The 13,738-nt window shown below is 40.4% G+C and overlaps 1 long non-coding RNA gene across 1 annotated transcript; it reads left to right on the top strand.

Moving 5' to 3' along the window:
- Positions 1 to 11,993: 11,993 nt before the first annotated feature.
- LOC120742797 lies at positions 11,994 to 12,245 on the top strand. The gene is made up of 2 exons (XR_005697960.1): positions 11,994 to 12,023; positions 12,119 to 12,245. It is a non-coding gene; the product is annotated as an uncharacterized LOC120742797 (long non-coding RNA).
- The last annotated feature ends 1,493 nt before the right edge of the window (positions 12,246 to 13,738 follow it).

Below are 13,738 nucleotides of genomic sequence, written 5' to 3'. Positions count from 1 at the left end.
ATCTGTAATTTTTTGGAATCTAAACAAAAACTAAAGTAAAGACTTTACCTTTACATTTTACTGAAAATATTGTGTTACAGTTTGAAACTTTATGTTGTGACTTTTAACTTTTAACTTTTAACTTGTTTCTCTGTGAATCAGCTGTTTTGTCATGACTCTACTCTTATGTTATAAACAGCAGAGTTTTTATGTTTCTCTCTTCTAACTGGATCATTCTTATGTGAACATTTCCCATTATGCCCACTGTGACCCTGCAGCCATCCTGGACTCAGATATACAGCGGTGAGACAGTCACTGTCAGATGTGAGATTCAGAGACGTGAAAGAGCTCAGTGGATGTATGAATGGAGTCCTGCCAAGTTAAAACACACCTCCAACATCCAATGAATACAGAATCATCACAGTTACTGAGTCTGACAGTGGGTTGTACAGCTGCCGGGCAGAAGGGACTATTTGTTAACATATTGGAGTAAGTTCCTGGACTGACTGTATCATGTAAGTTGAAGATGTTCCTTACAGATAATTTGTTTTGTTAAATAAGTGAAAACTTGCTTTCTTGCAGATTTGTAGCTGATTCTTTTGTGCTGCTCACTAAAATATTTTGGTTTCAGTTTGACAACAAAAAACATGAAAAGCAACTTTATACTCGCAGTGAAGACAAAAACATATCAGAGTATCGTCTCTGCTGTGCAGCTCTACAGAACAGGAAAACAGTGTTTGTCCCAGTTCTGGTGATTTTTGTGTGACAGGTTTACGTGCTTACACAGGGGCCTCCAGAGCCTTTTCAACAGTGCTGCGGACCTCGGGAGGGAAAGCAGTGCTGTGGAAATGACCAGCTTCACTAGTGGGGAGAGTTACAAAGCTTTCTTCGTTATGAATTAGCGATTACAGTTTTTATTAAACAATTAAAGATAAACCCACAAAACTCTAGTAGAGGACATGAAATCAGGATAGAAACTACAAGTAGCAGGTGCATTTAGTACAGGTAGAGCTCAAGTGGCCAGCGCAACAAATTCTGGATCCTTTGCTTTTAGTTAGCATTTAGCATTAGTAGCGCGTGAAGGGCCTTTATGCTGCGCTCTGTGACTCACAGCAATAGTCCCGGGTCAGCCCTGACTTTGTGTTAAACTAATCCTAAAATAATAATGGTATTTCTAACCACTGACATACCACAACTTTATTATTTCAACAGCATCGAAAGCTTCTGGACCTAGCTTGTATGGGATATATTATATAGAGATCCTCCAGCTTCAAACTTTATTAGTGGTGTGCGGATTGATATTGAAATATCAATTCTTCCGATACCTGTTAATTTATGTTCTAAAATCGATTCTCATGTTAAAATATCAATATTTAGTACTTTGGAGTAAATTTGTAGTTTCTCATCAGAGATGGGCAGAGAGTTACTGCCCTCTTGTACTTGGTAACAGCGTTACTTTAATCTGATTACTTTTTTTTCAAGTAACGAGTAAGTAAGGGGGTACTATTGCAAAAACCGGTAATTAGACATTTACCGTTACTTGCCCGTAGAACGCTACGTTACTGCGTTACTAAAACCGTGATTTTTTTTGCGAGAATGTCTCACGACAGTGACGTAAGCGAGTGGCTGTTAGTGACAACAGCTGTGTGCAGATCAACAGTGGATATCAGTATATCGATTGAGGAGAGAGTATGAGCGTTGCAGCGTTTTAAACGCGGGGAAGGTACTGACCTCCTTACTTTGAGTTTGATTCCAATAAAAGTGACAAAAACATTTAGGTCCATCGTGCGTGGAAGCAAACTTCTTTTTCCACAGCGAAAAAAAACCCCCTAAACTTCCAAGCAAGCACCGAGTGCGCAACAACGTAATGGGAAACTCACAGAGAAAACTTGCGGATTCTTCAAACTGACCGCGGCACACCTGCACCAGCGTAAACCTCCGCCTACTCTACTCCTGCTTTACAGGTGAAAATAGAGCAAAAGGACCGCTGAGTCTTTGACTTTATTTATTGTCTGCTGTGTTTTACTTGCATCTATTTGAAAGACTGAGTGTAAACACAAAAATATTTTATTTTATGTGCTGGAATGTGCAAAAAATAGGTTTAAATGTTAAACTAATTTATTCAAGTCAGAGAATGTTGCATATAATTAAATTTTTTGCTTGATGCATAAGTTAAAAGATTAAAACTAATAAAACAAGTAAAAAAAGAGATAATTTCCATTTGATTTACATTTTTGTATGATGAATTATGTAGAAAAGGTAGAATTGGGCTGAAAGCTCTATCGCTTTATCACCTCTTCAGGTTGTAAATCGTGTTTTTAAAAAGTAACTAAGTAATTAATTTACTTTTGAAAATGAGTAATCAGTAAAGTAACGGGATTACTTTTTGGGGAAGTAATCAGTAATTAGTTACTGATTACTTTTTTCAAGTAACTTGACCAACATGTTTATCATTAACAGGAACACAGTGGGAAAGAAACTATCATTCGGATCGTCTAAATTGGAGGAACTACTTCCTCTTACGCCTTTCATAGTCATATGCAAAATAACGGCTGTATAAATGTGTTGCAGCCTCTGGTGTGCGCACTCACAACAATGGCTGTTCGTAAACGGAGTGATGTGTGGACATATTTTACCTCGACAAAAAGCCAAGATGCGGTATTTGATACATGTGGCAAGACAGTGAGGTTTTTGTGGCACACCACTAACCTCGTCAAACGCCTCAGAGTAAATCATATCACAGAATATGATGAGCTTATGTTGAGGTGAACTGAAGAGGAGGAGAGGGACAGGTGCTGCTAGGGCGAGACAGACGTCTCTCGCAGAGTCCTTTAGTGCTGCAGGCAGGCAAATATTCAAATAGCGCAACGTTTTTTTCAACAAGTTTTTTTTTATTTCTATATGATTAATTCTGCATTATTAAGTAATAAGAACAAGTAGTCTGATGTCCTGTAATTATTATGAAGCTATATTATTACAATTACATAATACAATTAAATATTGCATTATGAAATACAATGAAACATTAAGTTTTTGTACAAAGTATCAGTATCGGATCAGTATCGTCGATACCACCCGTAACTTTACTTGGTATCGGATCGGAAAGGAAATCAGTGGTATCGCACATCACTAACCTGTATTACCCTTCCAGGACCTGAAGCTCAGTAAAGCACCCCAAGCAGCCAAATCTGTTTTTTGATTGGATTGTTACATTTGTGATTGATATGACATTAACCAATCAGCTGAAAGGAAGAAAAATCAGGTCAAAATTACTGTGTGTAGTATAAAATCACAAATTTTTTGCTTTGTTTCAGTAAGCAGACCTTAACAAAAAAAATTGTAACTCGTGTAAATATTTTTATACAAACGCAAATCTTTTTTACACACACACACTTCTCATCAGTAGATGCACAAACATACAATTTTCCCATTTTGGTTTACAAGGTTACAAAACAAAACTCAGTTCACAAATACACATTTGATTTACAAGTACAAAATATTTATGACCACAATTTGAGCCCGTACATGTTGCCCATGAATTTAAGTGCCAAACCATCCTACTTTTGTGAATGTGACCTACAAGCATACTTTAACAGCTAAAATTAAGTGTCAAATCATCCCACCTTTTTTAATAAGAGCTGGAAACATACTCTGACGGGTAAAATGAAGTGCCAAACCATCCTGGCTTTATAATTGTGAGCTACAAGCATACTCTGATGGGCAAAGTTAAGTGGCAAACCGTCATACCAACTTAAATTTGTGCTGGAATTACTCTGTGACAGCAGAAATGTGCATAAACTACTTACGGTAGGACGGTTTGTCAAAGTAGGATGGTTTGTCAGAACACGCTGGTCTATTAATTCAGGTTAGGACTGGGCGATATGGACAAAAATCCATATCATGGTATAATTTGAAGCATGTGCGGTAACGCTATATATTGCGATATATTATTTTCTTCTGTATACTGTATTTTCCACTACTAATGCGTACTTAAAATCCTTTAATTTTCTCAAAAATCAACAGTGCGCCTTATATATGAATTCTGGCTGTGCTTACTGATCTCGAACCAATTTTATGTGGTCCACAGCGCTCAAAAATCTGTCAGAAATGGTAAGCTACGAAGCCGCATTGCTTGGTGGATTGTCAGAGCATTACTGCCATAGTCAGGAGCCTCTATGTGTGCTTGTGGAAAACATGTAAAGCTTCTTTACAGAATCTTTGAAACAAGCTAGCTTAAAACATCTTTAGAATATAAACAGAGCACTCTGCTCTGTACGTACTGCGGCAGTCACTCAGACAACTGGACGGTCCAAAAGTTGGCCCAATCTATTATTACCTGAGGTTTTAGTAGAGTTGTGACTGAACCACATAAAAATATATCATTAATTTAATCTCCCCAATCAATGATAATGTTGTGTTCAAAAAATGTTTCAACACAGTTTGTTTTGCAGATTCTGTTTAGCATCTTTAACATCAGGAGAACACAACTTCCAGATTTTATGAGTAAAATTAGTTTTTTTCTCTTTGTCAGTTCAACAGTTTCTGTTTTGCCTGTCACTGTTCCCTGTCTGTTTTCTTACCTGGTTCTTCCTGACCTTGTACTTTCTCCTCACGTTCCCCTCTTTCCTCTCTCCCTCTTTGGACTGACAATCATACACAAATAGATTCAATTAGATGAAAAAATTACATTAATATGAAAAAATACTATTAAGATCACTACAAGAAGTCCTCTCTCAGTGTACTTTCAACCAAAAGGCAAATAACCAAACCACATGAACATCTAATAAAAGATAAAATATTGAAACACTAGACCAACATTATTCTTGATTGATGAATCATTTGATTTTACACTTTTACCTGAATGTGGCTCCTTTTTTTGTTGAAAATGTCCTAATATCCATTATGAACCTGGCTGTCTCTCTGTACACAAACACCACGCACATACACACAGTAACATATAAGGTTAATGGGCACCCAGTCAGTTAGCTAGTTAGTATCCATTTCAAACAGGACAGTGGTAACAACAGCAGGCTACAGACAATTTTAAGTTTTAGATTTTAAATAGGCTGTATACATTTCAATGGGAGCAACAGGACGGTCAAATGTTGCTGATTTTACTACAGAGCAGGACGCATTGTAGGGTAGCAAACGTCAGGAAACACGTTTGCTACCCTGCAGGTTACCTGGGTGTAATGTTTTTCAGTTAAAAAGAAACATGGTCTGACTCCTGCCTAACTATATAAAGAGTAACTGATGGTTAAATGCAGCTAATATGTCCTGTTTTAAGCCAGGCACTTCCACCTCCGCTCCGCTGCGTCTCAGCCACATTCGGTTTGGCAGAAAGGGCGCTAGAGTCAGAGCAGGGGAGAGGCGAGCGCCCTTTCTGCCAAACCAAATGTGGCTGAGACGGGGGGGTATCTATACTTTTGTTGTTAAAATATTACGTCTCAACCAAGTACTGTATGGTTTATTTTTAGTAGTGTGTCAAACAAACAGCAAATATTGTAAAAAAAAAAAGGATATTGCTTCAGCACCCCAAAAATTGGCTAAAAAGGCCCTGCTACCGACTAATTTTCTCTGTATCTCATTTGTATGAATTACAAAAAGAGTAAAATCAAATTCCTCTAAGTGTTATATTTTTTCTTTAGATATCATCTATACAGTTCTTACTGGCCAATAGGGATGGGTATCATTTAGGTTTTATCCGGTGCCAAACTGTTACTTTTGAAACGTGCCGGTGCTTTATACGGTGCTCAAACTGTTCCTTAAAGAATGGAGAACACAACTTTGTCCAAAAGCCTCTTATATTTTTATTTTTTTGTCAGAACCCATATCGGTACCCATCCCTACTGGCCAATACCAATATACCAACAATAAAAATACATTTCAGTGCAAATCGAATAAACCATGAAAAGTGTTTCTAATGGAGAGTTAGTTAAAACCTCACATGTAAGCTATGGCGTTATTTTTGTGCCACTATTTTAAGCGCACGCATAGAAGTCAGTTCAGCTGATAACGTGACTGAAAAAATCGCACAGTGTCTGTCCAGCTTTAGGTGTACTGTCGTCCGAGACTTGCACCGCAGTGTCAGCGTTTGTTTCCCTGTTGGCCATGCTTCTTGTTGTGGTCATCTGTTGTCTTCCGGTATTTTCTCCGTAAGCGACTTTTCCTCGACCAATGAGATGAGCGGTAATCTGAATTGTCATACTCGAATTGTCATAAGTGTGCTGTCAGCTCATTGGTCACAAAGCAGGAGAGGGGCTGGGAATTATGTTTTCAAACAAAGCGTCAATTCCATTAACATTTATAGACTACTTTTGATTCTCACTGTATTACGGGACAAAGTGCGTCCCTTATTAGCTCAATACGGGACGTGTACTTTTGTTTCTAAATACGGGACGATTCCGTTTTTTAAGGGACGGTTGGCAACCCTATGAGTGTACGGCTGAATGTACTGTTACAGCAACTGTGTGATTATTGTAAGAATAAATGATGCTGCAAAGCATGAAATTGCCATCGGGTCTGCCGTGGTGGCGATCTTTTTTTTTTTTAATCTTAAGTGCACGCAAACCAGTAAACAAATTAAAACAAATACTGTTGATAAACTAATACAAAAATTACAATTAAAATTCTCAACAACAAAAACAAAAAAATATAATTAATATGTAAACAACTTAACAACCCCCAAAGTGTCTAAGTCACATGACGTGTCAGTGCAACATCGAAACATAAGAGTGGGGGAAGAGGGAGCAAAGTGCTCTCCGCTGTCACAGGAGCGGTGAGTCCAGTGACCTTGTTTCATTTTTACCGAAAGCACAGCATAGCAAACAAGCAGAACTCAAAGTAAAGAATCGATCTCACCAGGCTAGTATCGATCCGATACCGATGCCGACTTGGGATCGATACTATCGATATTTGGATCGATCCGCCCACCACTAACAGAAGAGCTGAACGCGCTGGGCAGAAATGAGAAGCGCAAGCAACACATTGCGAGCAAACGCAAATGCAAAAACAGAGCAAAAGGGCTATTGTTGTGTGTGTGTGTGGATAACAACAAACACTGAAATACATTTTTGCACGCAGCAATTCATTTTGCTCACTCAAATTTAGCTTTTCTTTCCTCAAAATCAAATTCTTCTCAAAATGCAACACTTGCACCTGCAAAGGTAGCACATGTGGGTACACTAGCACACTTTTCACAGGGCTAACACATCGAAGACATCGTTAACAGCTTCTACAATCACATAGAAGCTGTTTTATAAAGTTTTATAAATTTTATAAATTAGAAACTGGACTGTGAATCAAATTTAATTTGCACAATTCGAGACTCACCGGAGTTAATGTATTGCTCACACATACATGAACTCTGTAGCTCAACACGTTACAGGATTGCAAGTTCCACATGGTAAATGGACTGGTTCTTTCTACTCTCCTGGAGTACTCAAAGCGCTCTATACAACACACCCATTCACACAAGCACTACTATCTATACTTTAAGTGCTTTCTAACTATCAATCATACGCATTCATACGCCATAAGTATCTTGTCCAAGGATATTTGGCATGCAAACTAGGGGAGCCAGGGATCGAACCACCAACCCTCCTGAGCTACAGCCACCCCACCACAGCAGTTTTGTGCATCTGCAAAACAAAATCAGTGCTCAAAACTATGTTTCATGGAGTTCTCTTACCCTTTAAACACAGTGCAATATACAGAGAAATTTACCTTGCAGCATGCAGAGAGCTGCAGTGAAAGAAAGTTAACATGAGCAGTGCAGCGGTGCATTCATGGTACATGGGAAAACTCAAGACTTCACTAAAGATAAAACAAAATTAAATAAAATAACAACCAATAACCAATAATACATACCAGGACCAGGGTGAACTTTGAACTTGTAGGTCGGAAACAGAAGACACAGAAATATACAACAGTTTCCAGTTTACATTAATTTATGCATCTGAAAACCAGAATAAAATATTTAAATAAAATTAAACAACAATATGTAAAAATATCTCTCTCTGTCTAGTTCAGGTTAGTTTGAACTCTTACCTGTGTGAACTACAAGTTAACCTGTGTTAGCTCCTACAGGGTTAACCAGCTTTCTTTCAGCTGCTCTTCAAACTTTGATCAAATCAAATCAAATCAAATCACTTTTATTGTCACATCACATGTGCAGGTACATTGGTACAGCACATGTGAGTGAAATTCTTGTGTGCGAGCTTCACAAGCAACAGAGTTGTGCAAAATACAATAATGTAAACAAGCAAAATACAAGAACGGCTACATCTGAAACTAATAAATATATGTACAATATATAATAGTATATGCATTTCTGGATGTGTATACTAAATATTTTTCTACGTTGTGTGTGTGTGTGTGTGTGTGTGTGTGTGTGTACACATATTTTACAAAAAATAGAGTAAACAAAAATAAAATATATAAAAATACAGAGTTGAGACATGTGCAAAACAGTGGCATTACTGTACAGTGTGGAGTGCATAATGTTAAAGTTCCAGTAGTGAAGCTGAAGTGTCTATGACGTGTTCAGCAGTCTGATGGCCTGGTGGAAGAAGCTGTCTCTCAGTCTGCTGGTTCGGGACCGGATGCTGCAGAACCTCCTTCCTGATGGAAGTAGTCTGAACAGTTTATGGCTGGGGTGACTGGAGTCCTTGATGATCCTCCCCGCTTTCCTCAGGCAGCGCTTCCTGTAGATGTCTTGGAGGGAGGGAAGCTCACCTCCAATTATCCGTTCAGAGCACCGCACTACTCGCTGGAGAGCTTTGCAGTTGTAGGCGGTGCTGTTGCCATACCAGGTGGTGATGCATCCAGTGAGGATGCTCTCAATGGCACAGTGATAGAAGGTCCTGAGGATGCGGGGGCTCATGCCGAATCTTTTCAGTCTCCTGAGAAAGAAGAGGCGCTGCTGCGCCTTCTTCACTGTTTGTTTGTGTGTACTGACCACGTAAGATCCTCAGCCAGGTGTACTCCAAGGAACCGGAAGCTGCTCACTCTCTCCACAGCAGCGCCGCTGATGTGATGGGGGTGTGTACTTCTCTGCACCTCTGGAAGTCCACTATCAGCTCCTTTGTCTTTGCGACGTTGAGGTGAGATGGTTGTCTTGACACCAGTGGGTCAGGGCGCTGACCTCCTCCCTGTAGGCCGTCTCATCACCGTTGGTGATAAGACCCACCACCGTAGTGTCGTCCGCAAACTTCACAATGATGTTGGAGTTGTTAGTGGCTGTGCAGTCGTAGGTGTAGAGTGAGTATAGGAGAGGGCTCAGTACACACCCCTGTGGAGCACCAGTGTTCAGTGTGATGGGGGATGAGGTGATGCTGCCCAGTCTGACCACTTGGCGTCTGTCAGACAGGAAGCTAAGGATCCAGCTGCAGAGGGAGCTGCTCAGTCCTAGATCCTGCAGTTTCCTGTCCAGCTTCGAGGGAACGATGGTATTGAATGCTGAGCTGTAATCTACAAACAGCATTCTCACATACGTGTCTCTCTTCTCCAGGTGTGACAGGGCAGTGTGTAGTGTCAGGGCTATGGCATCATCAGTGGACCTGTTGTGGCGGTATGCGAACTGTAGAGGGTCCAGTGAGTCGGGTAGTGCAGAGCGGATGAAGTCCCTGACCAGCTTCTCGAAGCATTTGCTCACGATGGGGGTCAGGGCTACAGGTCGCCAGTCGTTCAATGAGGAGATGGTGGAGGATTTGGGTACAGGGACGATGGTGGCCATTTTGAAGCAGGCTGGGACTACAGACAGAGAGAGGGAAAGGTTGAAGATGTGTGTGAACACTCCAGCCAGCTGAGCCGCGCATGACTTGAGGACGCGGCCGGGAATCCCGTCCGGACCAGTAGCTTTGCGTGCGTTCACCTTCCTGAAGCACTTCCGCACATCCTCCTCAGACACAGTGTGCGCACTGACGTCATCCGCGGTGCGCACACTGTCCGGTCTCATGGTGTTCGCTGTGTCGAATCTAGCGTAGAATACGTGGTGTATGCTGTACAGTGCAGCGAGGAATGCTCAGACCTCTACATTGGAGAGACCAAACAGCCACTTCACAAGCGCATGGCACAACACAGAAGAGCCACCTCCACAGGATAAGACTCAGCAGTCCATCTGCATCTTAAGGATAAAGGACACTCTTTCGAGGATGCCAATGTTCACATTTTGGACAGAGAGGACAGATGGTTTGAAAGAGGAGTGAAAGAAGCCATCTATGTCCACTGTGAGCGACCATCTTTGAACAGAGGCGGGGGTTTACGACACCAACTCTCTGCCATCTATAATCCAGTTTTGAGACCCCTTCCCAGACGCCTTAACGCCCACTCACATCCTGGGCCATCTGACCTCAGGAATTCGCATGATAAGGTGGGGCCAGGTTTCACAATGAACACACCCGAAACTCTGGCTGATTGGGTCCCACACCCAATTTCACACCTTGGCTCAGGCGATTAGAGGATCATCAGGGGGTCCTTTTGTCCCTCTGTGGGGGGTCACTCCCACTAGGTTTATATCTGGGACTCTCCACCATTTGACCTTAGAACTGAAGAAGCTTCTCGGATGAGAGGTGAAACGTCTTCAAGCAACTTAAAGAAGTCCAGACGCTTTTCTTTGCAAGCTCCTTTGACTACGATGACCTGGATGACTGAGAACCTTCACAGACATAAATACGTTTAGATCCTCACACAGAGAGGCCATATTAATATTAATCAATATTAGTCGACTCAGTTCACTCACTAGACCTGCAGAGTGGCTGGTTAGTTATAATCAGTAACACAGTGAGTTACCAGCACAACACCAACACAATGAATGGAATTACAACACTGAAAGCACAAAATCAGCTGTCCACAGATTTACAGAGAAAACCTTCCACAGTCTGGTGTGGAATCAGTTCTTGGATTAAATCCTCTGTGTATCGCAGTAACAGAGTTTATGGTGGAGTCGTGTCACAGTTCAGAAGTGTGAGTCAGTTTCCTGATCTCTGGAATATGAGTTGATCCAGCAGGAACAGATGATTTCAGTGGAAGTTCAGATCTCCTAGGCGTGGATCAACCATCGAGGTTCAACAGTCTCAGATTTCAGTTCTGAGATCTGCTCTCGGCTGATAAATCTGATCTGTTTTGCAACACAAACACTGAAGTCTTATTCCAGCATTCCTAACAGCTCAGCTGGAAATCACATCCAAACTGCTCCCTGTAATGTCAGCGGTAGAGTTGACTGTGCGTATTAGTGTGGTCTAAAGACATCTGTGCGACAGGAAATGTCAGCTTCCACAGCAAAAGAATATAAAACAACCTTACTAGGTCTCATCTTAGCTATCAGAGGCTTCAACATCAGATTTAGTAAAGAACAAGGACATAACGTGCTAACTGACACCAAAGAAAACCAACTGTTACTCACCAAATCCCAATACACCAAAACAAAAGTAAAAAACAACACCAATGAAACGATAACTGCTCACACTCATTTAGGAGCAATTCTCACATGTTCAAAATACAATCAGATCATATTGACCTGGGTTACTTCCTCATTATTGATCAATAAACTCAGTCATGCTTCAAATTAATTATTTGAAATGTGCATATATGTTAAAAAATTAATACACAAAAGTAAATAAAACAAATTCACTGTTTTGATCAAAACAGAAATACAGAATATTTTGTGTGGCACAGTTTGTTTTATCTCAACTATGGTTTTGTGATATTTGATCATTTACATGTTTCCATCTTTAAATTGTTCTGATTCAGTCATTTTTACTTTTATGTTCTTCTTCTAAACTGAACTGCAGCGAAACCAAAGCCTGAACTGAGAGCTGATAGGACAGCTGTTCCAGTAGGGGGCAGTGTGACCCTGACCTGCTCTGTGAGCCCATCATCATCATATGGATGGAATACTACTGGTACAGAGATGGGAAATCTTATCAACCTGTGAAAATGGACAAATCAGTGTCTCAGAGGGAGGACTCTACTGGTGCAGAGGAGGAAGAGGAGAACCAGTTTACTACACAGAGTGAGTCAGTCAGTCAGGATTGACACAACTGGTGAGTTTAAATGTAACTTCCTAGCACTACATCTGATGGTAACTGAACCTTTTGTCTTTCATGTGTTTTTATTGTACTTTCTTGAACATTAACAGTCTCAATCAGGCCTGTTGTGACTCTGTATCCAAACTGGTCTGAGATATACAGAGGAGAGACGATCACTGTCAGATGTGAGATCCATGGAGGAGACACTGAGTGGGATTATGAGTGGGAAGCAAACAGCACCATAAAACCTAAATCAAAATGAATACAGGATTAGCTCTGCTTCATCATTCAACAGTGGAAACTATCGCTGTAAGGGCAGAATGAAAAGTTCACAGCATGAAACAACAGAGTGGAGTGATTCAGTCACACTGACAGTTTCTGACAGTAAGTCATGTTTGCTTTAAGCTGTTTGAACACTTTGTAAAATGTGTTTCTGTTCATATAGACTGAGATTATTATTCTTTGTATAAACTGAGCTCACTGTTCAGAGACTGTACTACATGTTCACTGAGAGAAAATCTTTGTTGAACAGATGAACCCCGTCCTGTCCTCACTGTGTCTCCATCATGGCTGAGTCCTGGAGCCTCAGTAACTCTGAACTGTGAGGTTGAACATCCGTCTGCAGGATGGAGCTTCTACTGGTATAAAGCTGTTCCTGATCTGAAAACATTCAACTAAATCCTACAGTTATGAGCTGCTACCTGATGGCAGTGGGACTGCACAGGACTCCTACATCATTCATGGACAGACACACACAGCAGGATATGTGTGCAGAGCTGGAAGAGGAGACCCAGAGTATCACACTGATCACAGTCAACCAAAGTTTGTCTGGTCTGCAGGTCAGTTTGTTTCTCTGTCCTTTGAATGAGCTCATGTTAGCTCATCATTTTATTCACCAGGATTTAGACCATTAAAATCTCATCTCCATGACAACCATTTATCTCCGTTTATATTAAAACTTCCAAAAGAAGAACTGAACTGAATATTTTCCTTTCTCTCTGTGATCAAACCAAACTGAATTTATTTTCCTTTTCTTATTTTTCAGTTTTTATTTAATGTGATAACATGAAAAAAAAAGACATCTATGAGTTTTAAATTTTGATATTTAAACTCATGTTACTGTTTGTACTGATTATTTTTACTTAGTGCACAGACAGGATTTACACAGTTAAGACTCTTTGTTTAGTGCTCAGGTAGGTGTTCAGATAAAAGTCAAATATAGTTAATAAAGAAACAAAGATGTCAGCAGGCAGGTTAACAGCTCTGACAAATACAAGACAAACACTGACTACAGATGGACACTAGAAGAAGACGTCACAAATAACAGCTGCTGTATTGTTCATTTAAAATATACTTCAAAGGTTTTTATTTTGGTCCTGCTGCTGCAAAATATCTCACTGTAGAGGAATCTGTGAAACGACAATATCACAGAATTATGGCAGAAACATTACAGCAAATGACTGAAGTGTGTTCAGAGTGATCTGTATCAGGTGGATGATGCTGAGAGTGATGACTCAAAGCTCATGATGTCACATGACCTGTACCAAGCTCTACATGAGCTGCCAGCAGATAAAGCATGTGGGTTAGATCATCTTTAAACATGTCAGTATTCGGCTCCTTTGTTTTCCACTGATTTGACTGTCTGTGTGATTCAGGGCTTGTTGTCAGACTCAGTGTTGTCTCACCAAACAAACACTTTATCATATTGAACTATTAAATTTGATCTTCAA

This window comes from Simochromis diagramma, unplaced genomic scaffold (assembly GCF_900408965.1).
Source record: "Simochromis diagramma unplaced genomic scaffold, fSimDia1.1 OVJJ01000388.1, whole genome shotgun sequence".
Classification (NCBI taxonomy): Eukaryota; Metazoa; Chordata; class Actinopteri; order Cichliformes; family Cichlidae; genus Simochromis; species Simochromis diagramma.
Note: the sequence above shows the minus strand (reverse complement) of the source record. Positions and strands in the feature narration are given on the sequence as shown.